We start from the raw sequence: 25204 nt of genomic DNA, 5'->3' as shown, positions 1-25204 counted from the left end.
TCACCATTACGAAATTTCTTATACCCTACATATTCTACGTCTTCTATCCTTCATAAAGTTTTCATTTTCTTTCACCAAACTGCCTAAGTTCCCCGAAAGATATTACTTGTTCTTTCATTCTCACGTTATCTCATACCATACTCTTTTCTCACTTTCATGGCCCATTTCGTCATAATTTGTAGAAAGGATATTGCGAACACATGGCTTAGCCACAGCCACAGCCAAGAGGATTGTTTCCTTCCGCTAGGCAGTGGCTAAGCGATTTCTCCGCAATACCCTCTCTTCCGGGAGTGCTAGACCCGCACGATAAGCATGAGAACTTCTTCGATGTTTGGGAAATAGGATAAGGCGTATTGGCAGACGTGAAGCAGTGACTGTGGAGAGAGGGGGCGAGCAGTGTCATGAGTTGTACTGGATAGCTCGGTATATGGAGCACTCACCGCCGTAAACATAGGTTCCTCGTTCGAGTCCCGGTTTGGCACGCCATTTTTATCTGCTTACTATGTTTCACAGTACTTGGTTCTTCTATTACTGTATTTCCACGACTGCGCTGTTAACAATAATTTGTGCAAAAAACTGCATGTTTACGTTTTATCACGAATGCACTTAAGGTACTTTAAGCTTCATTTAGTAGCAATATTACTGTAAGACGTGATATGCAACAGAATTTTGAGACTAAAGAAAGAAAAGTTGACTGGCGCCGACTGTGTTTCAACCCGCCAACTTGGGCGTCGAGCGTCCAACATAGTAACCACATACTCTCCAACACCCAGTAATGATAACACTAATTAATCGAAGGTTTGGAGCTAACAAACTGACATAGTTCTAAGTCAGCCAGGTAAAAGATCCTGTATCTTAAGCGCCGTCTTAGCACCGTGTTATGGGAGCATTGATACTAAGGCGGCTCATAAAAAATTGGCATGTAAATATTTGAGCATCGAGGTCAGTCGACTGTCGGAGGTTAATGTTGATGTCATTCCCGTCACGATGAAACTCGCATAACGCGGAGGGCACTCTGTTTGAAACCGTCCATATCTTGTGTAATGTGGCGCAAAGTCACTTACCTCACCAGGCCTACGCCTGAGGAAGCAGGAAGTATATTGGCCCTGAGCACTATGGGACTTAACTTCTGAGGTCATCAGTCCCCTAGAACTTAGAACTACTTAAACCTAACTAACCTAAGGACATCACACACATCCATGCCCGAGGCAGTATTCGAACCTGTGACCGTAGCGGTCACGCGGTTCCAAACTGAAGCGCTTAGAACCGCACGGCCACACCGGCCGGCCCAGGAAGTATATTGTAGCAGACCTTACTATACCGAACTGAGTAATCTCTGTTGTGAGAAAGAATAATAACAACAATAATAACTGTCCTTTTCTTCCTTATTAATGTCATCCGTTGGTAATTTAGTAATCTTTACTTCGACATCAAAACTGAGATCACAACACATAAAAATTCATGAAAATACACAAAATTTACCTCTGTAAAAAGTACGTTATGCGAAGCAATTTCTGATAGAAAAAATTAATTCTACAAGTTGATTATGAGCCTACTGATGATTAGTAGCAAATTTATCGTTAAGTATTGGCGGCTAAAAAGGTTTGTGCAGGTCCTTGATTCTTTTTTTCGCATATATTTTGCATGTTTCTTGTTTTTATTTATTTATTCTTTTATTTTGTGCCTTTTATTCCCTACTCCTGAGACTTGGTTGGCTAGTGTAGAATTTCGTTATTTTCAGCCAATATCGCAGTAGGGTAAGAGTAGGGCGGACGGAATCCCATATGGTAATAGTAGGGAGGGGAGTTCAAGTCCCAGCACTCGCCTAGTAACCAAGGGAAACTTCCGAAAACCTTTGTCGGAGCCGGGCGACTGGAACTATTTTAATGTATTTCTAGGACAATTTTGGTGATTGTCCCAATCAAAAATTGAAATTTTGTGTTTGGGCGTATTTGATTTTTTCCAGCAGGGTGGTATGAGATGCCCTGCTAAACCCTCAGGACAGGACAGGTAGTTTAAATTGTGGAAAGGAGCCAAAATAAGGGGCTTACAGTTAACCTCGAACACACAATTGTATTATTTGATCAGACATTACAAGAGCCCAAAAATAATTTTTTTTAAGGACACAGCTTTAATCTTTGGGACTTAATTACAGGCTGAAAGCCACTTTAATTTAAATACGGCTGAAGGCCAATAACTTAAAACGCAAGTATAATCAGAAATTTAAAAGGCAAGCCTTATCTTACAACAGTTCTTTCTTTAGGCTCAAGGCCCAAATAATCTGAGATTTTCAGAGCAAACAATTTGAATGCAAAAATCGGCTGAAAGCCCAACACTTAAGGCTAAACAACATTGAATTTGGTTTTTTTAAAAAAACGTAGGCCTTACGTAAAACAGTTCTTAATTAGGCAAAACTCAACCAAAACAGACATTTAAAAGGCAAAGCCTTATCCTAGAACAGTTCCTTAGTTAGGCTGAAGGCCCAAATAATCAGACACTTCAAGAGCAAACAAGTTAAATTCAAATCGGCTTAAAACTTAAGCACCAAAGGCCTTACGTGAAACAGTTTTATAATTTAGTCTGAAGGCCTTAGGAGCAAAAGAACTCAAACTCAAACTGGCTGAGGGCCCAACACTTAAAATTCAACAACATTAAAATTTTTAAAATGCCAAAGGCCTTACATGAAACAGTTCTTTGAACTAGGCTGAAGGCCTTAAGAGCAAAACAACTCAAACTCATAATCGACAAGGCCCAAATACCGAAGGTCTTACGTGAAACAGTTCTTTAAATTAGGCTGAGGGCCTAAAGAATCTTACGCCTTACGGGCAAAACAAATCTAATTTTTTTTTTAAATCTACTAGAAGCCATACAAGTACAAATAACAAGAACAAACAAGAAAAGGCAGTACTGCCAAGGGCGCTCACAAGATCCGAGGGTCTGCCTGGAATTCAAACACTAACGCTCGCCTAGGTGAGACAGGCAGTCGACCCAACCGTCTCGATCTGACGACAACCCAACCGACAGACAGTCAACGGACCAACAAGAAAACCTTTTTATTTACTCAACTTTCGTGTCCAGGATCGCTGAGCCACGGACCTCACACTCCAACCGCGCATGGATCCCGCCAGACCCCGGCCAGATACGCGCCACGGAGACTTCCTCGCTGCTCCGCGCCAACCAACCAACTGCCCAGGCCCGGAAACTATGAAAGGACCAAATATACGTTGGCCGATGAGCCGACCAACCGAACGATCAACCAACGGTCGTCCCGCTACAATCTCCCTCCGTCGGACAGTTCATATGTGTCGCCAGCGGTCGGCAAGCACTGGTCGTCGGCGCTTCACAGGCGCTCCGTCCCCATCCAACTGACTGCCAGACACACGACGACCCGGAAATACTATCGGTCGCTCCAGAGATGGTCCGACAATTCCGCTCACGGGCAAATAAGGCAGGAAATTAGTGATGCCAGTAAATGGAATAAGAAAACGAGGCGGCAGTACCGTAATAGAAGATGACAAACCATAAATGGCATGAACACGAGCCGTGCTTGGCTCATGGTAGTACGGCAGAATGAGTCGTAATCACGAATTCCTGGGAGGGGTTTTCCACCATTCCAGATCCCGCATTCGCCTGATAACCAATGGAAGTCCCCACAAAACCTTGATCAGAATGGGAGACTGGAACTATTTTATTTCTGGCACAAAGTTCTCCCTCCTCAGCCCCCTCCCCCCCAAAAAATTGTTATCTTTTTGTGTGTGTGTGTGTGTGTGTGTGTGTGTGTGTGTGTGTGTGTTTTCATTAAGTAAGAAAAGAAAGTTTGCAAGCTGAATGATGGTTCAAAATATAAATGCTTTCTACATTCTGAACATACGTGTGACACGGTTTGCTTGTTCAGCTCAGTTTACGGTGAGCAAAGAAGTAGGTAAGGAATCTTCTCCTGTTTTATGACATGCAGGGGCTGAACAAATATATGCTGCGAGAAACACGTACTTGAACATAAATGCAGGAGCTAACCAAGCCTGCAGGCATCGCTGTTGTATTTGACCACGAACGCCCATGTGCGATGGCCTCAGTACGTTGCAAGCGCCAGCCGTGGTCAAAATAGTGTTTTGTGTGGTTGTGAGTGTATGATGTCGTAGTTACGTGAATTCTAATATGTGCAAATTGTCGTTGCTCGTACGGTGGGTACTTTCGTAACCAAGGTGCGTTTGGTGTTTCAAGACGCACAATGTCGACGATTTGTACCACTTACAGCGAAAGCGGAAAAACATCATTGCTACGGCAGAATGCGGTCAAAAGTGTGTGTTGAGTGATCGTAACGGACGGTCATTGAAGAGGAGTGTGGGGGAAAAATAAGCGGACCAGAGGTACAAAAGTCACTGCAGAGCTCACGCAGCACCAAAACAACATGAAGGGATCTCTACAATCAGGCCCGAGGGAGGATTCGAACCTCCGCCGGGACCAGCCGCACAGTCTATGACTGCAGCGCCTAAGACCGCTCGGCTAATCCCACGCGGCCGCGAAATTTAACCGACAGGAAGAAGATGCTGTGATATGCAAATGATTAGCTTTTCAGAGCATTCACATAAGGTTGGCGCCGGTGGCGACACCTACAACGTGCTAACATGAAGAAAGTTTCCAACCGATTTCTCATACACAAACAGCAGTTGACCGGCGTTGCCTGGTGAAACGTTGTTGTGATGCCTCGTGTAAGGAAGAGAAATGTGTACCATCACGTTTCCGACTTTGATAAAGGTCGGATTGTAGCTTACCGCGTTTGCGGTTCATCGTATCACGTCATTGCTGCTCGCGTTAGTCCAGATCCAATGACTGTTCGCAGAATATGGAATCGGTGGATTTAGGAGGGTAATACAGAATGCCGTGATGGATCCCAACGGGCTCGTATCACTAGCAATCGAGATGACAGCCATCTTATCCGCATGGCTGTAACGGATCGTGCAGCCACGTCTCGATCCCTGCGTCAACAGATGGGGACGTTTGCAAGACAACAACCATCTGCACGAACAGTTCGACGACGTTTGCAGCAGCGTGGACTATCAGCTCGGAGACCATGGCTGCGGTTACCCTTGATGCTGCATCACAGATAGGGGCGCATGCGATGGTGTACTCAACGACGAACCTGGGTGCACGAATGGCAAAACGTCATTTTTTCGGATGAATCCAGGTTCTGTTTACAGCATCATGATGGTCGCATCCGTGTTTGGCAACACCGCGGTGAACGCACATTGGAAGCGTGTATTCTTCATCGCCATACTGGCGTATCACCCGGCGTGATGGTATGGGGTGCCATCGGTTGCACGTCTCCGTCACCTCTTGTTCGCATTGTCGGCACTTTGAACACTGGACTTTACTTTTCTGATGTGGCCCGTGGCTCTACCCTCCATTCGATCCCTGCGATCCCTACATTTCAGCAGGATAATGCACGACCGCATGTTGCAGGTCCTGTACGTGCCTTTCTGGATACAGAAAATGTTCGACTGCTGCCCTGGCCAGCACATTCTCCAGATCTCTCATCAGTTGAAAACGTCTGGTCAATGGTGGCCGAACAACTGGCTCGTCACAATACGCCAGTCACTACTCTTGATGAACTGTGGTATGGTGTTGAAGCTGCATGGGCAGCTTTACCTGTACACGCCATCCAAGCTCTGTTTGACTCAATGCCCAGGCGTATCAAGGCCGTTATTACGGCCAGAGGTGGTTGTTCTGGGTACTGATTTCTCAGGATCTATGCACCGACATTGCGTGAAAATGTAATCACATATCAGGAATCACACATCTATATCTTGTCCAATGGGTACCCGTCTGCATTTCTTCTTGGTGTAGCAATTTTAATCTCCAGTAGTGTATGTCATTTGGTCGAATGAATCTTGTTTCACATTTTTTCCTATCTTTTGGACGAGTTTACGTTCCAAGAGTGAAGCGTGACGGATGTTCGATGATGATTTAGATATACATACCCTGGCGGTCCTTTGGCCCCATGGTGACTCTGCAAAGTCGCAGTAACGTCAAAGATTATGTGACCATTTTTCGGTTTATCCGGTCCATCCCAATGTACAATATTTGTTCCCCAGTGGCGATGCTGTGTTTCAAGATGACATGACCCCTGTGCACGCTGTTCTCTGTGTGTAGGACTGGTTTCGTCAGCATGAGAATGAAACGTCGTGTTTCCCCTGACCACATTATTACCAGACCTCAATACTGTTGAGCCTTTGTGATCCACTTTCAGGAGAAGAGTACGCCATAGCTACCTGCCTCCATTACCGTTGCCAGGAAGGCTGGTATAAGACTTTCTTCCAATCCATCTGTAGCATACAGCAAACCAGTGCTTAACAGTATTGGCTGAAAACAGTCTCGATTGCAATTTTGGTTGTTTATTTTTAAACTACGCGTTTCATCTTATTTAGGTATCTTTAGGTTGATCTTAATTTGGTACTTTTTAGAACGATCGTTTAGAAAGAGTAGCCAAAGGGCATCGTCGATACATCAGGCAAAACTTGAACCCCATCTTATTCTATTACTCGCTCCTGTGAACGGCAACGCGTTATGCAGGTCTTGCAGTGACTCATGTCCATCTAGGAAGTTTGTTACTGACTTTAACGAAGGCGATGTTGGCCTGATGTATTCGACGATGCCCTTTGGCTACACTGTCTAATCCGGCCGGGTGGCCGAGCGGTTCTAGGCGCTACAGTCTGGAACCGCTCGACCGCTCGGTAGCGGTCGAGCGGTTCCAGACTGTAGCGCAGGTTCGAATCCTGCCTAGGGCATGGATGTGTGTGATGTCCTTAGGTTAGTTAGGTTTAACTAGTTCTAAGTTCTAGGGAACTGATGACCTCAGAAGTTAAGTTCCACAGTGCTCAGAGCCATTTTTACACTGTCTAAAGGATCGTTCTAAGAAATACCAAATTAAAATCAACCCGAAGATGCCTAAATAAGGTGAAACGCGTAGTTGAAAAATAAAAAACCAAACTTGTAACCAAGACTGTTTTCAACCAATACTGGTATAAGACTTCCTTGGAAACAGTACACGATCTGTATTTATCCATCCCGATACGACTAGAAGTTGTTTTGAATGTCATCTGTTTCAGTATACCGCATTAAGCATAGCAGTGTGTTGTGTCTGTGGCGTTTCCCTAGTTTTCCTCATTTCCTGCATGTAGGTGGCGAGGATACGGCTATTTCTCTCTGTATCCACGCCGCAGTATGGCGACTCTTCATTTTTCGTGACACAAAATTCGCTGTTAACATCACTGATGGCTGGTAAACGAGTTTCTGAACGTTAAATCTCTGTTATGCAGGAAATCGATGAATCTGTGTTGTGCAGGAAGTTGAAGGAAGTTCAGTGAGGTATGCTATTAACCTCAGACAAACACCATTTTCAGTAATACTGGTCGCAGATTCAGTCTTTCTTTTTCTTTTTGTTTTTTGTTGGAGTAACATCGACGATCGTACATTGATTATGAATCACACTGATTTCGATATACTTTGTACGTGTTCTTCCTTCTACAACGTGTCTGTATCAGTGGCCATATAACGTTCTTTCTTGTTTCAATACAGCACACCAGATATTTACGCCGTTTAGCAGTTCCTTTTAAGCTTTACATTTCGATGTTCAACAGTCTATACTCACTTTGAACCACCTTCCATACAGGTGATTAAATTTTAATATATTCCATTTTAATTTTAAATGGCTTCTCATGCGACATGTCACCACTGAAACCGAAAAAGCCATTGCGTCCTGTCTTTTTTGCCTTCCTATTCCTTCAGATGTCTGCACTCACTTTATTAAACATTCCACACTGATGATTAATTCTTATTGTACTTAATTGTATAGTTTCTTGCAAAACTTCACTCCTTCAACATTCTCCGTCTCCCTGCTCTTATGATTTTGCGAATACATTGATACAAATTTCTCTGGTCACAGTTGTTGTTGTGGTCTTCAGTCCTGAGACTGGTTTGATGCAGCTCTCCATGCTATTCTATCCTGTGCAAGCTTCTTCATCTCCCAGTACTTACTGCAACCTACATCCTTCTGAATCTGCTTAATGTATTCATCTCTTGGTCTCCCTATACGATTTTTACCCTCCACACTGCCCTCCAATGCTAAATTTGTGATCCCTTGATGCCTCAGAACATGCCCTACCAACCGGTCCCTTCTTCTTGTCAAGTTGTGCCACAAACTCCTCATCTCCCCTATTCTATTCAATACCTCCTGGTCACAGTACTTAAACTAAAAGAATATACAAGAACAACAACTCCACTATAAAAATTTTACTTGCTTCAAGTAATTTAAATAATAATAATTGAAGTAAATACTTTAATAAACAAACGCACAAAGAAAAATTATTTCTCAATAATAATTATAAAATTCAATAAGTAAACATAAATAAATTCAATAACATTAATAAAAAATATACTTACCTGGAGGAAATTAAGACTATTTAAGAGACGTGGACCCATATTGAGGTGCCAATTAAGGTAAACACTTAGAACTGAGAAACAATAAATGTATTCCTTACAGTTACTTCTAATATGTGTATGGTTTTTTATGTTCTGTTGGAAATACCCTTCTTGGCTTCATAGTTTAATAATATACCTCTAATGTTCGCGTCATCACTAGAACGAAAGGTTGTTATATTATACTGGCGAGTGGATTATGCACTAATAAATCATATGACTCAGTACCACACCAAAGTTTATTAACAAAAGTACTGTATATCGAGTATGAAGCTTGTGCCTGAATTGGACACTTCTTGGTAGGGACGATGCAACATGTATTCATGGAATATATTAATGACCAAGCTGGCATTATTAATAGTAAACTCAAATTTTTTCACATGGTGAAGTTAACTGTAAATAAATACTATTAGAAAACAATTGCGCAATTATGCTGTCAAACCTCGATAAGATTTCAAAGTAGTCCTAACATTGGCAGTTTCCTTTAAATGTTCAGAAATGTAAAATTACATACATTACAAAATGCAAAAGGGTAATATCAACTAATCACAACTGAAGTTACTCAATAGAACCTAGGTACAGCAAGTTTGAACTTCGGTTAATTGATATAATACAGACAAAACAGTTAATCTGACAAGGATACTGCTTATAAAGCGCTCTAGTGAACCATCCTAATATATTAGTCAAGTGTATGGGCCATACACGACATAGGATTAACGGGGAATATTGAACACATGGGAAGGAGGGCAACAAGAATGATCGCTGATTTACTTAACTAACGGGAGTCAGGGGAAAAGTTGAAAAACTTGAATTGGCAGACCCAACAAAACAGACGCCAACTATCCGACGAAAACTTACATACAGAATCTGAAGAACCAATTTTGAGTAAGGAATCTAGGAGCACACTAGAGCACCCTATGCATTCCGAGGGCAAAGGTACACTGTAGTGGTCTTCAACAAAATAGGCGGATCAGGACCATCTCATCGTCTTATAGTTTTGCCAATTTTTTATAATTTCAGACGTTACTAAAGATCCGAAAAATTTCTTAAATCTCTATATTTAATCCCAAATATGATACTGTTCTTTCCAGAAGAAAAGTTTTGCCAGCCGTTATGAAAAAATTAAAATTTACGTTACAAGATTTTTTTACCACATTCTTCTCCGTCTTCCACGTGTATCACACCATTCTCACCGCACTGCGCTTCATCTATTCAAATTTCGTGTTCAGAAGTATCACTGTCCACTCTCCATTTAGACACGAAATCAAGGAAAAAGTCTAGTAGACGTTGGCTCTAAAATGCATGTCCGAGGAGCTGTGATAACATGTTCATCTCGCCACTGTGAAACACGTCTTTTCTACCGGAGAAGTGACCGTAGCTCTTAAGGTATGCATTTTACAGCCCATGTTTACCAGAAATTTTTTTCTTTTTTTTTCGTCCATACTTTCATTTCTGACAGTTGCCTAACCTATCATCTTAGCAACAACAGTACGGGGACAAATATTCCACAGTCAGAGGTATCAGAACGGTTTTCGCTTATAACTTTTGACTCGTCCGTTACCGGTAGGGGGACACTGATCTCAAATTGATGCATTCATCCTTCTCCATCATTCTAGAAAACTTGTAATATCAGCACGGAATCATCCTGTATTTACATACATTTACAGACGGTGACACCTATAACTTCGACGCTCTGTAGCGTCGTTGAGTAGCGTTTCCGGACATGGGTTCCAATTCAATATGTTGTGTACCCACTTGCCTCCACAAGTCCTAGAAGTTTACAACGGAAATTCAGCACTACAACCACCACCCAAAACACCGATATTCGCTACAAAAAAGTGCCTGTAGGTTTCTTTGGGCCAGCATTGCCATTGGAGTCGTGGCAAGTTTATTTGTTCATATGGTTTTGCGAAACCCAAGTTTTGTCCAGATAAATGAAAGGCCTATTGTCCTCTCTGTGTGATAAATACGTAGTCCACAAAAACGTAGTTCCCAGGGTGGCAATAACCCTCTGTTACATAAGAAATTGCGTCCATTGTCGAATTTTCTGGAATTAGAACCTATGCCATTTAAAAGGAGATGTTTACCAGCCCTGTATTGTAATCAGGCAGTATCCCTCATGACTATGTGTAAAGTAGAACGGGTTCATGAAACAAAGCGCAACCAAACACCAAACACACGGAAGTTGCGAATTGGCATAACAGACCAGCCGGTACCTGACACGGCAACACTGCAAGGCAATGAGTGGAGCGCAGTGAGATGTAAGCTGCGATGACCAGTCCACTTTAGTGACGGCGACTATAATTACAGCACACACAAACTCTTCTAAAAAGTCATTCAAAATGGCTCTGAGCACTATGGGACTCAACATCTACGGTCATCAGTCCCCTAGAACTTAGAACTACTTAAACCTAACTAACCTAGGGACTTCACACACATCCACGCGCGCGGCAGGATTCAAACCTGCGACCGTAGCGGTCGCGCACTTCCAGACTGTAGCGCCTAGAACCGCTTGGCCACACCGACCGGCAAACAGTCATTCCTCCAGCGATCAGTACGCATACCGAACAGAAAGAAACTCTTATATGTAGCACTTTGAGGAGTACACTTTATTATGCATCACACAAAGGATTTTTCAAACCGTGCACTGTGGCTGAAAGGGATGTCGTTGCCTTGCAGTATGGGTATCATGGCGATTTCATACAAATAACAGCTTAATTTATTCGCTTTCTGGGAAAAAGGAACAAGGTGTGCACTAATAATGTTTAGCACGCCGACAAGTAGTGTTATTATTATGGCAATATGGATGGTAGATAACAGACTAATCGTACCACACGATACGTTTGTTTTTATTTAGTAGCAATGAGTCCGAATTTTAATTTTTTTTCCATTTCTGGTAGTTTTTAATTGTTGTTAGTCTTCTGTGATTTGTGTTTCTCCGTCATCATGTAAGTACTAAACATGGTATTTCAAATGCATCATGTAGTTCTAAAGACATGAATGGATAAAAATGCGGGAATAATGACGACAGTTCTTTTAAGTTCGGTTTTAAGTCTACTGCTGTTCGAAATGAAGAACTCCCAGTGTGTGTCATTTTGGATGATGATGATTGGTTTGTGGGGCGCTCAACTGCGCAGTTATCAGCGCCCATACAAATTCCCAACCTTTGCTCAGCCCAGTGTCGCCACTTTCAGGAATGAAGATGAAATGATGAGGACAAGACAAACACCCAGTCATCTCGAGGCAGGTGAAAATCGCTGACCGCGCCGGGAGCCGAACCCAGGACCCCATGCTCGCGAAGCGCGAACACGATAGCGAGACCACGAGCTACGGACATGTCATTTCACACAGACACCAAGCACTCATATAACTGATTCGCCTCTATGCGTAATGAATCCACAACCCCCAGTGCAGATGCACATTTGCGTCCGGCCTCCAGCGGGAATATAACATTAATCAGCATCGAGGATATGGACAAGGACTGTGAAGATACGACGCTAGGTGGGAATAAGAGTCAGCCGAGGAGCGTGCTCAGATAGTCCATGTATGTGCAATGAACACTGTGTCAGGGTGGCAGAGTGGTTCAGGCAACTGGCTAGGAAGCGGGAGATCTTGGATCCGAGTACCAGTTCGTCACAAATTGCCACTCGTTGCCGCTGATTCTGCACAGTCCCGGTACAGCTGAAGCCATTCGTTCCTCCTCTTTCCTTTCCTCTTTCCTTTCTCCCCCCCCCCTTTCCCCTTCAATTTATACAATATTTGGCGCTCCACCAAATGTCAGCGACCTGGGCAGTTGCGTAGCTCGCCTATACGATAAAGGCAGTTCCAGTTACCAACAGCGAAATACCACGGGCAGCACATAATGAAATAAAAAGATCCATTGGTCTCCTTGCAGGCCCTTGGCAGCGACTTTAGTGATCACTTGCGCGAGTAGAGTCTGGAATCGTTCCAGTTTTAATAAAACCAGCGCGAAGCCGAATAATAGCCCCTTGTCTATTTTTCTCGGGCATGAACTCCACGATACTGCTACTCTGCCTGGGCTACAGTTTCCTTTGTTGCGTTTGTAATTCTCCCACAAAATCAATGACAAAATATCGAATAAACAGATATCTGGACATGCTTCGTTTTCGAGTTATCGTTCAAATAAGATGTTACGTGATGTCACAGTTACCTATTGAAACCCCCTGCTAAACCCGCAGGACAGGACAGGTAGCTGGAATTGTGGATAGGGGCCAAAATGAGCGGCTTTCAGTTACACTCGAACACATAACTTTGAAACTTCCTGGCAGATTAAAACTGTGTACCCGACCGAGACTCGAACTCGGGACCTTTGCCTTTCGCGGGCAAGTGCTCTACCATCTGAGCTACCGAAGCACGACTCACGCCCGGTCTCACAGCTTTACTTCTGCCAGTATCTCGTCTCCTACCTTCCAAACTTTACAGAAGCTCTCCTGCGAATCAGTAGAGCTTCTGTAAAGTTTGGAAGGTAGGAGACGAGATACTGGCAGAAGTAAAGCTGTGAGACCGGGCGTGAGTCGTGCTTCGGTAGCTCAGATGGTAGAGCACTTGCCCGCGAAAGGCAAAGGTCCCGAGTTCGAGTCTCGGTCGGGCACACAGTTTTAATCTGCCAGGAAGTTTCATATCAGCGCACACTCCGCTGCAGAGTGAAAATCTCATTCTGGAAACATATAACTTTATTTATTTGACCAAACATTACAGTAAAAATTCTTGAACTTAGTTATCGGCTGAATACGCCACACTATCTTATGCATTAAGGGCACAACCACTTTAATTAAAAAAAAAAACGGCTAATAGCCATTAACTCAAAATTCGGGTCAAAAGACTATTTAGAAGGCAGAAAGCCAGACGTTAAGTAATTTCCATAATTTGGCTGAAGGCCCAAAAATCTAACACTTAAAAAGCAACAACCTTAAAGACGGGTGAAGCCGATGATTTAAGACTCAATGTAAAATTAAATAAAAATACACAAGGCAGAAGGGTTTATTTTCAATTAGGCTGAAGGCCGCAAACAGTCTGATGTTCGAAAGACAGAGATCCTTAATTTAAAAACGGCTGAAGACCCCTTGACTTAAAACACAACCAAAATAATTTTTAGTAGGCAGATGGCCCAAGGCTTTATCTTCAAACAATATTTTAATCAGGCTGGAGGCCCCAACAATCTAACACTTGGAAAGCAAGGAACTTTAATTTTAAAGCGGCTGAAGGCCCATGACTTAAAATAGCACTAAAAACAATTTAACTTTAATTCAAAACCATCGGTTATGAGCCATACAAACACACACAAGAGAAAATAAGAAAATGCAGTGCAGCTAACGGCGCTCAGAAATTTCGGGGGTCGGCCAGCACTTGAAATATTATCGTTCACTTAGGTGAGACAGGCAGTCGGCCCAACCATTCTCGATCCGACGACAACCCAACCAACAGACAGTCAACGGACTCATCGACGAAGTAACTTGCGCTCAACTCGACGAGCACACAACCGGGAGATCAGAGCAAAGCGTAAAAGGCATGAACGCCCCCAACCACGCATACATCTTAAAGTCAAACTACACACCGTGCTGGACAGTGACAACACGGCGAGGAAAGGACACTGCCTGAATTTACGTCAATGGCCAGGGCTGGTAACCGGAACATTAACGGCCACAAGGCATAAAATTCCGCTGGTGCACTCCAATTGCAAATAATCAAATACAGTTAGACTTCACTGGACGGTGGCTAAACCTTCGCCAACTCGAACACACACGTTGTTGCTCGCAGGAATGTCCCAACAGCCAACAACGAGAGCCAGACGGCGAATGTGAACAGCCTTGACTTGCTGGTAAATTGAATCCAAACTCAACTTTCGTGTCCAGGGTCGGTGAGCCACGGACCTCATAGCAATGGGAACAGTCCCACACACACCGACGCTGCCTAGAGACCACCAGCGCGCCCGGCCAAACTAAGCCCCGTAGAGATTTCCTCGCTGCTCCACGGCAACCGACCGACTGCCACACATCAGCACGGAGACAACACTAAAATAACTGAGCAGTCGACATCACAAGCTACACACAGTTTCACGAACACTTGCACGAAGGACTAGACAATACTAACGGCAGGGACTGTGCAATAACAAGGACGAAACACGAGTCGGCATACGCAGGCAACCCATAAACGATCACCGGCCAACATACACGTCGTCCGACAAGACGTCCGACCGATGACCAACCAAGGTGGTCCTTACTCAAGTGATATGTATCGGCAACCGTTGGGCGAGGCATGGCTGCACGGACCTCACTGCAGCTGCGCCCCGACTGAACTTCTGCCGCGTCCTAAGTCAAACACTGCCATGCCCGAACTGCACTGCTGGCGCCTCCCAACTCACGGGCAGATCCGAACTAACTCCCAACACACGACAACCGGGAAGTAATAGCAGTCAGCAAAGATAATACGCCAGGGTTTATATCGATATGCGCCGCTGCTGGCGCTCAGGGGCAGGCAAGGCGGCAACTCTTTGACACCAGTAATTGAAATTAACATAACGAGGAGTTTTTATTTTGTTTTGGTGGTAGTACAGTAAAAACAGGATGTCAAATGAGATATGGCACGAACACAAGCCACGCACGGCTCACCTAACAACATACTGCTGAGGTGATAACATCCTAGTAGGCCACCTGTGGAATGCGCACAAGGCAGAAAAAAGCTCCTACGCATGATGAGGCTCCTGCGCATTTTAATCTCATTGTCTGTGGGTGCACTGAGATGCACTACCATGAATATGTGTTGCTAAGGAACGACGAGTTCTATGACCTACACGTTCGACTTCGACGCTGTGAACCTTTATCTGTGGAAAAAAAAAATGTTACAGAGATCCAGTTTCCAAAAAACGCATTATCTGCGTATCATGAGAGTCTGAAAATCATTCCGCAGTATTTGGAAGTGTTTTAAAGGCGGCTTCTCTTGACGACATGAAAAGTTCATGCAAATCTAGAAGTTAGATTTTGAGCATTTTCTATGAGTTTGTTCGTGCTGATGACATGGTGAATTATTTTTCGGTCATACGCTGATGACAGAAAACATTATGACCACCTGATTAATAGCATATATACTGATATGGATATGGCGTCTGTTCTTTCGGACATGTCCGAAAAAACAGACACCATATCCATATCAGTATATAGTTCTGGCAATACCGGCCATGACCTTCTCCTTCTGTGCGGATGCACACATATTACCCGAACTCTTACGGGACTTGGTAAGGATGTCTTCCACGAGTAATGAGTGTGCTGGGGTGGGACACTACGAATATAGTGTGTGGACATAGAAGGTGAGAATGTGGGTCTCGCGGGAGGCGTGCGCGAGATAGTCCCTGCAGTCGCACTGTCCTCTCTGCCGTCGGTGGCTCAGATGGATGGAGCGTCTGCCATGTAAGCAGGAGATCCCGGGTTCGAGTACTGGTTGGGGCTCACATTTTCATCTGTCCGCGTTGATATATATCAACGCCCGTGAGCAGCTGACGGTATTAATATAATTCTAATTTTATTAATTGCATGTTGATTCGCCTTTGGAACGCAGTACACCAGCGATTCTGCGTCCTAAGCATTCGTCAAGTCACTGGTAGGTTTCCGCAGGTATAGACGCAAGTTGTATAGCACATACCAGACAGTTCTCTAAATTACGGACCGGTGGTTTGTGGGTGAGGAGCTGGCGCTCGAGGCCGTCCCAGACGTCCTCCATCTGGTTCAGGTAAGGATCATTTGGTGGCCAAGACATCAGCGTGACTTCATTCTCATGCTCCTCGAATGAATTTAACACGATCCTGGCTTTGTAGCAGGGACATTTATGTCCACTAGAGGATGTCGTCAGCGTTGGGGAAGAAATGGTTAAAATGGCTCTGAGCACTATGGGACTTAACTTCTAAGGTCATCAGTCCCCTAGAACTTAGAATTACTTAAACTAACGTAATGACATCACACACACCCATGCCCGAGGCAGGATTCGAACCTGCGACCGTAGCGGTCGAGCGGTTCCAGACTGCAGCGCCTAGAACTGCTCGGCCACTTCGGCCGGCTGTTGGGGAAGACAACAGCCACGACGGGAAGCAAGTCGTCCGTAATAACGTCCGCGTAATGCAAAGCCGTCATAGTGTTTCGACTGCTTTTAACAAAGGGCCCCTGGAAGCCCAGGTGAATGTCCTGCATAGCGTGATACTGCCTCCACCGGCCTGCGTACTCTCTGCACGGTGCACGTTGCCAGCAACCGTTCGTCCGGATGTCGGGGTATCTGGAGACGATCATCAAACTGGTTTAATACGAGGGCCGTTCAATATGTAACACAACACAGTATTTTCTCTGTTATTTGCGGCTGGAAAAATGCGGATTTCGGTGTAATATGAGGACCATTCAGTAAGGAACACAACCCTTTTTTTCTGCCAGTTTCTGTTGAAAAAATTCGGAATTTGTTGCGGAACACCGTCGTGGCTTCAGCGACTATAGTTTCTTGAAGTTAACGACAGATGGCGGCGCTATGCATAGCCTTTAAAATGGTGTCTGTAACGGAGATGCTTTCTAAGTAGAGAGTAGAAGAGAGTTTCTTTTGCCGGAAACCGAGAGCATCGCAGATATTCATAAGTGCTTGCAGAATGCCTACGGAGACCTAGCAGTGTACAAAAGCACGCTGAGTCGTTGTCCGAGGCGTCTGTCATCATCGCAACAAGGTCGTGCAAACCCGTCCGATCTCCCGCGTTCCGGCCGGCCTCACACAGCTGCGACTCCTGCGACGTCGGGGCGTGCGGACACTCTTATTGGGGGTGATGCAGACGAACTACTTCTTCTCCATGACAAGGCCTCATCCAAGTCTGCGCATCCGAGAGTAGATCACAAAAGTTCACTGGACTCTTCTTCCACAGCTATCCTGCACATTCCGACTTCCATCTATTTGAGCCAATGAAGAATGCACCCCGTGGGAAGCAGTACGTGGTGATTATTGGTGCAGTGAGACATAGGCTCCGATGTCTAGAGTGATACCATGCTGGCATGCTAGACCTACCAGTAAGGTGGAGTAGGGCCGTCGCATTGAATGGAGGATATGTTGACAAACAGGATTTCGTAGCCAAAAGAGTGGGTAATAATGTATTGGAATCCTGAATAAAACCAACCTGTTCTCACAAAAGAATGTGTCGAATTACATACTGAACTCCCTTCGGAAGAAAAGTGATTCAGTCGATCATGCGCCACATTCCCATTGATCCACAGTCCAGTCTCACAGATCCCGTACCCACTGCAGTCGTAACCGACTACGTCGTTGGGTCGACATGGTACCACGTTTAGGTTGTATGCTGCTAAACGCTATGTTCAAGAACTTGCCCTAAACGGTGTGCTCCTAAGCCTTTGTGCCTACAAGAGCGCTGTATTGGGTCGTCAGTTGATTCTCAAATTGCTGCCAATCCAGCTTTACAGAGTCGGAAAGCCTCTTACCGCGAAGTTCTGCCGGCCTCTGTGGCCGAGCGGTTCTAGTCACTCCAGTCTAGCAACGCGCGGCTGCTACGGTCGTAGGTTCGAATCCTGCCTCGGACATGGATGTGTGCGATGTCCTTAGGTAAGTTAGGTTTGAGTAGTTCTAAGTCGAGGGGACTGATGACCTCAGATATTAAGTCCCATAGTGCTTCGAGCCATTTGAAGCATTTTTTCCATGTTCTGTGATTCGGCGAGGACGCCCAACACCTTCTCATCTACTCGTGATTTTACCATCCGTTACCCACTTTCCATGGTCGCTCACTACACTAACACACAAATAGTCGACCAACGCCACCGTTTGCGGGTTGCTCATTCCCTGGTGGTGGGCCATAACAATCCACCCTTTGTTACAATCGCTTATTTCTCTATTTGCGACCTGGATCGTTCCTAGAATGATTCCCCATTCGTTTCGACTCCGCGTATGAACTATTTTATGGCGTCCCTTAAAACGGTGGCAATGGTCAAAATATTTTGGCTCATCAGAATATGTTTTCATGATATACTTTCCTTTTTTGGTGTAAAAAAGGTTGTCATAGACTCAGCATGAGTGATGTATATCTAATGTCCATAAACCGACAATACTTCCGCTTGCATACTAACCGTGCATCATAAAAAATACGAGATAAATACGTCTACAGAAGGGCAGGTAATAGAAATTTTTATTAAAATGATTGAGTTGGATTTCTGTGAACGGGCTAGAATCTAATTTAGACAGAATGAAAGTTAGTACTTTCACTACATGCCTGGATATAAACGGTCCAGTCACATTAGCGGGAGCATCTGTCAAAAGCGTGAGTAAGAACCTTTTGCATCGCGGACCGCTGCGTGACGTGCAGGAAGAGACTCAGTGAGATACTGTAACGTACCGAAAGGGATGTGGAACCACTCCGACTCTAGAGTCGTCGCCAGGTGCGCTAGTTTTCTCGCTTGAGGATCCATGAAGCGAACAGCACAGTTGAGGTGGTTGGTTGGTTGGTTGGTTTGGGGAAGGAGACCAGACAGCGTGGTCATCGGTCTCATCGGATTAGGGAAGGATTGGGAAGGAAGTCGGCCGTGCCCTTTCAGAGGAACCATCCCGGCATTTGCCTGGAGTGATTTAGGGAAATCACGGAAAACCTAAATCAGGACGGCCGGACGCGGGATTGAACCGTCGTCCTCCCGAATGCGAGTCCAGTGTCTAACCACTGCGCCACCCCGCTCAGTTGAGGTGGTCCCATAGTGTCTCGGTTGGGTTTAAATACGGGGAGTTTGGTGGCCGGTGGAGTACTACAAACTCATCGTGGTGCTCCGCGAAACACGCACACACACTGCGAGTTGGGTGACACGTTGCATTTTATGCTGGTAGATATCAGCGCTCCGACTAAAACCAAACCGCATGTAGGGTTCAACATGGTCCTCAAGGATAGATGTGCACTTGTGTTGATGCATTTTGCCATCCTGAATAAGTAAATCACCCAGGGAATGTGCTGTACCCATCAGATAATTTCCCCGGGATGATTGCTTTAAGACGTTTCACGCCGTGCAATGGAGCGTAAAATGTGATTTATCTGAGAAGGCCACACATCACCAATCAGTAGAAGTTCAGTTGTGGTACGAGTGCACTCACTCCAGTCTTCGTCGCTGATCAACACCAGTCAGCATGAGTGCATGGACTAGACGGCTGCTGTGGAAGCCAGCAAGCAGCGACGTTCGCTGAATGGTGGTTGAGGAGACACTGCTGGTAGCCCCTTGGTTCATCTGGGCCGTCAATTGCTCAACAGTTGCTCGTCTATTTGCCCATACACATTTACTCAGCCGTCGTTTAGCCCTGCTATCTATGGCCTGTGGTGCACCACACTTGCCTCAGCGCATGTTTTGGATAATGCCATTTTGTCATGCACGGTAAATTTTGACCACAGCAACACGCGAGCAGTTCACAAACACAGCTGTGTCTGAAATACTTTCACCATTAGTCCGAAAGCAAACGATCACACGTTTTTGGACCTAGAATTAATCCACATTACGACAACGACTGCACCATTTTTCCACGTACCCCTGACAGCCTTTACATGCCCTACACTGCTAGTGCTGCCACCTGTCGTCCTCGGGTGGTTCTTGCACTTTGACGTCGAATGCAGAGATGGTCACATTAATGTGATCTGACCGTGTATGTTCGACAGTAATAACAAAACATCGCTCAAAGGCAGTTGAGAGGTGGCATGAGCCCCCTCTCATATTTCTATCTTACGATTTTCGTCTCTAATTGCATGCGGTGAAAAGTTGCTATTCCTTCACACGCGGACTTCCCACGCAGCGTCTCTCGTCACCCGGGTGGTCCGGTGACAGGCGGGCTCTCCTGATCTGGAAAGGGTTAAGCCGACGGGTGTGAGGAAGTCGAGTGAATGCTTTGCAGACGCCGACATTGTCAAAAGACACGCCCGGAGGGGTCTGAAGTAGCGGCTGGGCTAGAGGTTCCGTTACTTCGCAGAATCTTAGCGAAAACACTTTCTGGCGGGCTACCAGCGAGGCGTGGGAATGACTTGTGTACCCAGGCAGTTGTGGCGGGAAAATTCCCGCGCTTTCTGCAAAATAGTAACTGTGATTGGCTGGCTCAGGGCATAGCTCCGTGACGTAGCAAAATCAGCGCAGAAATTGGCGCCAAGAATCTCCATTGGTGGAATGGTAGTGCTCCGGCAATGGAGTGGAATTTTCCGCCTGTTTTCGAGTTGCTGATTGGAACGTTTAACCACGGCCACTGTCGTGGGGGCGGGAATGTTGTGTGTTCGGCCGGTACGGGTGCTCTAGGTAGTCGGCTCCCGCCTTTCGGTCGAGGACGTCGAAGCAACCAGCCATCGCCTCCGGTACGCCAGATCGTGTTCTGGCAGTTAAGAAGACAGTTTGGTAATGTATGTCCACAGCACCAGCAGATAGGGATTTTCCTAGGTGATAATCAGAGCTCAGCAGAGTGCGCCTGTTCGTCTTTTTCTAACTTTGTACTGTCTTGAGTAGCAGCAATTAATGTTGTGTTAGCTGTGTGTCTCTCTTAAGATTTGAGTGGCAAGGAATTGGCTCCACATACCACTTCGTCATAAACCTCACAATCTAGTTTAGGGACAACTTCACCTTCACAGCATTTGTTTGTGTATCCAATTTGAGCCAATTTGATGTATTATAAATGTTTCATGTGTTTTTGTTTATTATTTTGTGTTTAGTCTTAATAAATCATATTGTTATTTTGGACAGAACTTTCATTCTGTTAATCGGTAGAGCAACCCATCATTTCTCACTACGTTAATGAAACCTTCCTTTATTTAACTTATTTATCAAATTAAATTATTGCAGGTGCCAAACTCTTTTGTACTCCACTTGCAGGGTTGATTACAGTCAGTTCGTGTATATTTTTTAATCCTTGTGCAACAGCAAAAGTCGGAGTTAGAATAGGGGGGGCTAGGAGCATCATTTATATGTGTAGAATCTAGAATTTAGTGTTAAATACACTGCTAGCCCCGGCACCTCGCACAGGATGGATAACAGAATGTTGGAATATTTGCGGTAGTGCAGAATGAAACAACTTGAATTGTAAATTTCACATTATTTTTCCTTCGACATGCTTAATGTACAAAAACATTTACTAGTCATGTGCTTACTGTTTATGGATATCAGACCAAAAGAAAATCTGTTAGTTTGCACACTCTGCAGTGTTTATTCATCTTTTAGCCGGTTTTAGCTTATACGGCACAATAATTACCCTCATCGAAGCATATGCTGGTACACCGTTCCGAAAAAGTTACTGCTAACAGACATATTGCCAAAAGCTCTCAGAGGGACTGCAGTTGATACGTAGGAGAAAATGCTAGAACTAAATGGTAATGGTTCAAATGTCTCTGAGCACTATGGGACTTAACTTCTGAGGTCATCAGTTCCTTAGAACTTAGACTACTTAAACCTAACGAACCTAAGGACATTACACACATCCATGCCCGAGGCGGGATTCGAACCTGCGACCGTAGCGGTCGCGCGGATCCAGACTGTAGCGCCTAGAACCGCTCGGCCACCCCGGCCGGCCAACTAAACGGTAAATAAACCTAATATTAGACATATAAGAAAATACTGCCTCTAAGGAGTGAGTAAATGAAAATCAAAAAAACAGTTGGGCGTAACAAGAGGCAAACTATATTTTAGTTTCGAAAAACTGGACTGCGCAGATACAGGGTAGCGCAGATAAAAGTAGCTAGTATAAGTATGTATATCTACATCTATACTGCGCAAGCCACCTGACGGTGTGTGGCGGAGGGTACCTTGAGTACCTCTATCGGTTCTCCCTTCTATTCCAGTTTCGTATTGTTCGTGGAAAGAAGGATTGTCGGTATGCCTCTGTGTGGGCTCTAATCTCTCTGATTTTATCCTCTTGGTCTCTTTGGGAGATATACGTAGGAGGGAGCAATATACTGCTTGACTCCTCGGTGAAGGTATGTTCTCGAAACTTCAACAAAAGCCCGTACCGAGCGACTGAGCGTCTCTCCTGCAGAGTCTTCCACTGGAGTTTATCTATCATCTCCGTTACGCTTTCGAGAATACTAAATTATCCTGTAACGAAGCGCGCTGCTCTCCGTTGGATATTCTCTATCTCTTCTATCTACCCTATCTGGTACAGATCCCACACCGGTGAGCAGTATTCAAGCAGTGGGAGAACAAGTGTTGGCATCTGCTTTACCGACTATCAATATTATATGGTCATTCCATTTTAAATCACTCCTAATGCCTACTCCCTGACAATTTGTGGAATTAACTGCTTCCAGTTGCTGACCTGCTATATTGTAGCTAAATGATTAAGGATCTTTCATTCTATGTATTCGCAGCACATTACACTTGTATCTATTGAGATTCCATTGCCATTCCATGCACCATGCGTCAATTCGTTGCAAATCCTCCTGCATTTCAGTACAATTTTCCATTGTTACAACCTCTCGATTTACTACAGCACCAACAGCAAAAGCCTCAGTGAACTACTTCCGATGTTATCCACGAGATCATATATATATATATATATATATATATATATATATATATATATATATATGATCTGGTGGATAACATCGGAAGTATCTATACAGTTCCCCACAGTCGTTTAATGAACAAAGTAAGAGCGTATGGGCTATCAGACCAATTGTGTGATTGTATTGAAGAATTCCTAGATAACAGAACGCAGCATGTCATTCCCAATGGAGAGAAGTCTTCCGAAGTAAGAGTGATTTCAGGCGTGTCGCAGGGGAGTGTCGTGGGACCGTTACTATTCACACTTCTCTCCATTGGGAATGACATGCTGCGTTCTGTTATCTAGGAACTCTTCAATACAATCACACAATTGGTCTGATAGTCCATACGCTCTTACTTTGTTCATTAAACGACTTTGGGGAACTGTATCAAACGCCTTGCGGAAGTCAAGAAACACGGCATCTACCTGGGAACCCCTGTCTATGGCCTTCTGAGTCTCGTGGACGAATAGCGCAAGCTGTGTTTCACACGATCGTCTATTTCAAAACCCATGCTGATTCCTACAGAGTAGATTTCTAGTCTCCAAAAAAGTCATTATACTCGAACGTAATATGTGTTCCAAAATTCTACAACTGATCGACGTTAGGCATATAGGCCTATAGTTCTGCACATCTGTTAGACGTCCCTTCTTGAAAACAGGGATGACCTGTGCACTTTCCCAATCTTTTGGAACGCTACGCTCTTCTAGAGACCTACGGTACACTGCTGCAAGAAGGGGGGGAAGTTCCTATCGTACTCTGCGTAAAATCGAACTGGTATCCCGTCAGGTCCAGCGGACTTTCCTCTTTTGTTTTTCTATCCCTCTGTCATCTATTTCGATACCTACCATTTTGTCACCTGTGCGACAATCCAGAGAAGGAACTACAGTGCAGTCTTCCTCTGTGAAACAGATTTGGAAAAAGACATTTAGTATTTCGGTCTTTAGTCTATCATCCTCTGTTTCAGTACCATTTTGGTCACAGAGTGTCTGGACGTTTTGTTTTGATCCACCTAGAGCTTTGACATAAGACCAAAATTTCTTAGGATTTTCCACCAAGTCAGTACACAGAACTTTACTTTCGAATTCATTGAATGCCTCTCGCATAGCCCTCCTCAAACTACGTTTCACCTCGTGTAATTTTTGTTTTTCTGCAAGGCTTTGGCTATGTTTATGTTTGCTGTGAAGTTCCGTTTGCTTCCGTACCAGTTTTCTAATTCGGTTGTTGTACCACGGTGGCTCGTTTCCATCTCTTACAATCTTGCTTGGTACATACTCATCTAATGGTTTTTAACTTTGTCCACTGATCCTCAACACTATCTGTACTTGAGATAAAACTTTTGTGTTGAGCCGTCAAGTACTCTGAAATCTGCTTTTTGTCACTTTTGCTAAACAGAAAAATCTTCCTACCTTTTTTAATATTTGTAGTTAAAAATGTTTAATTTACATCTGAAATCATCGATGCTGTAACCGCTTTATGGTCGCTGATTTCCTGTTCTGCGTTAACTGTTTCAAATAGTTCGGTTCTGTTTGTTACCAGAAGGTCTAATATGTTATCACCTCGAGTCGGTTTTCTGTTTAACTGCTCAAGGTAGTTATCAGATAATGATAATAAGTATAAAGGAAATGCAGCGAAATTACAGAAGCGAAGAGCTGAAATAGACTTACCATTTGTTTACAATGAAAAATGCAGTGAAAAATACATTAATACACACCGTGCACATCTAAGCATCTTCAGATGCACCCGGCATTAAGTTCGGATATCGATGGCAGCAACTTCACGGCTGATGATGTCTTTCAGTGCCTGCATCGTGTGTGGATTTGTTTCATAGACCTTTCTCTTTAAGAGTCCCCAAAAGAAAAAAGTCGCATGTTGTTAGATCTGACGCTTCGTTCCTGAGTGAAGACATCACAGGCTCGTTCCAGGGATACCTTAAACTTGTGGCGTGTTGCCTCATCTTGTCGGAAGAAACAGTATTGTCTTTGATATTAAGTGGAAGTTGAGTGCAAAATGCATCAAAAATTTCCATATACACACCCGTGTAGAGAGTAGTAAAAAAAATATTGGTCCAATGATGGTCGTTGATCTTACACCGCACCAGACTCGGATTTTTTCATCACGGATTGGTTGCTGACACACATTGTTAGGGTTCTCCGTTGCCCAGCATCTCGAGCTCTGTAAATTCACGTGACCGGAAATATGAAA

Source organism: Schistocerca serialis, chromosome 9 (assembly GCF_023864345.2).
Source record: "Schistocerca serialis cubense isolate TAMUIC-IGC-003099 chromosome 9, iqSchSeri2.2, whole genome shotgun sequence".
Lineage (NCBI taxonomy): Eukaryota > Metazoa > Arthropoda > Insecta > Orthoptera > Acrididae > Schistocerca > Schistocerca serialis.
This window is presented reverse-complemented; position numbering follows the sequence as displayed.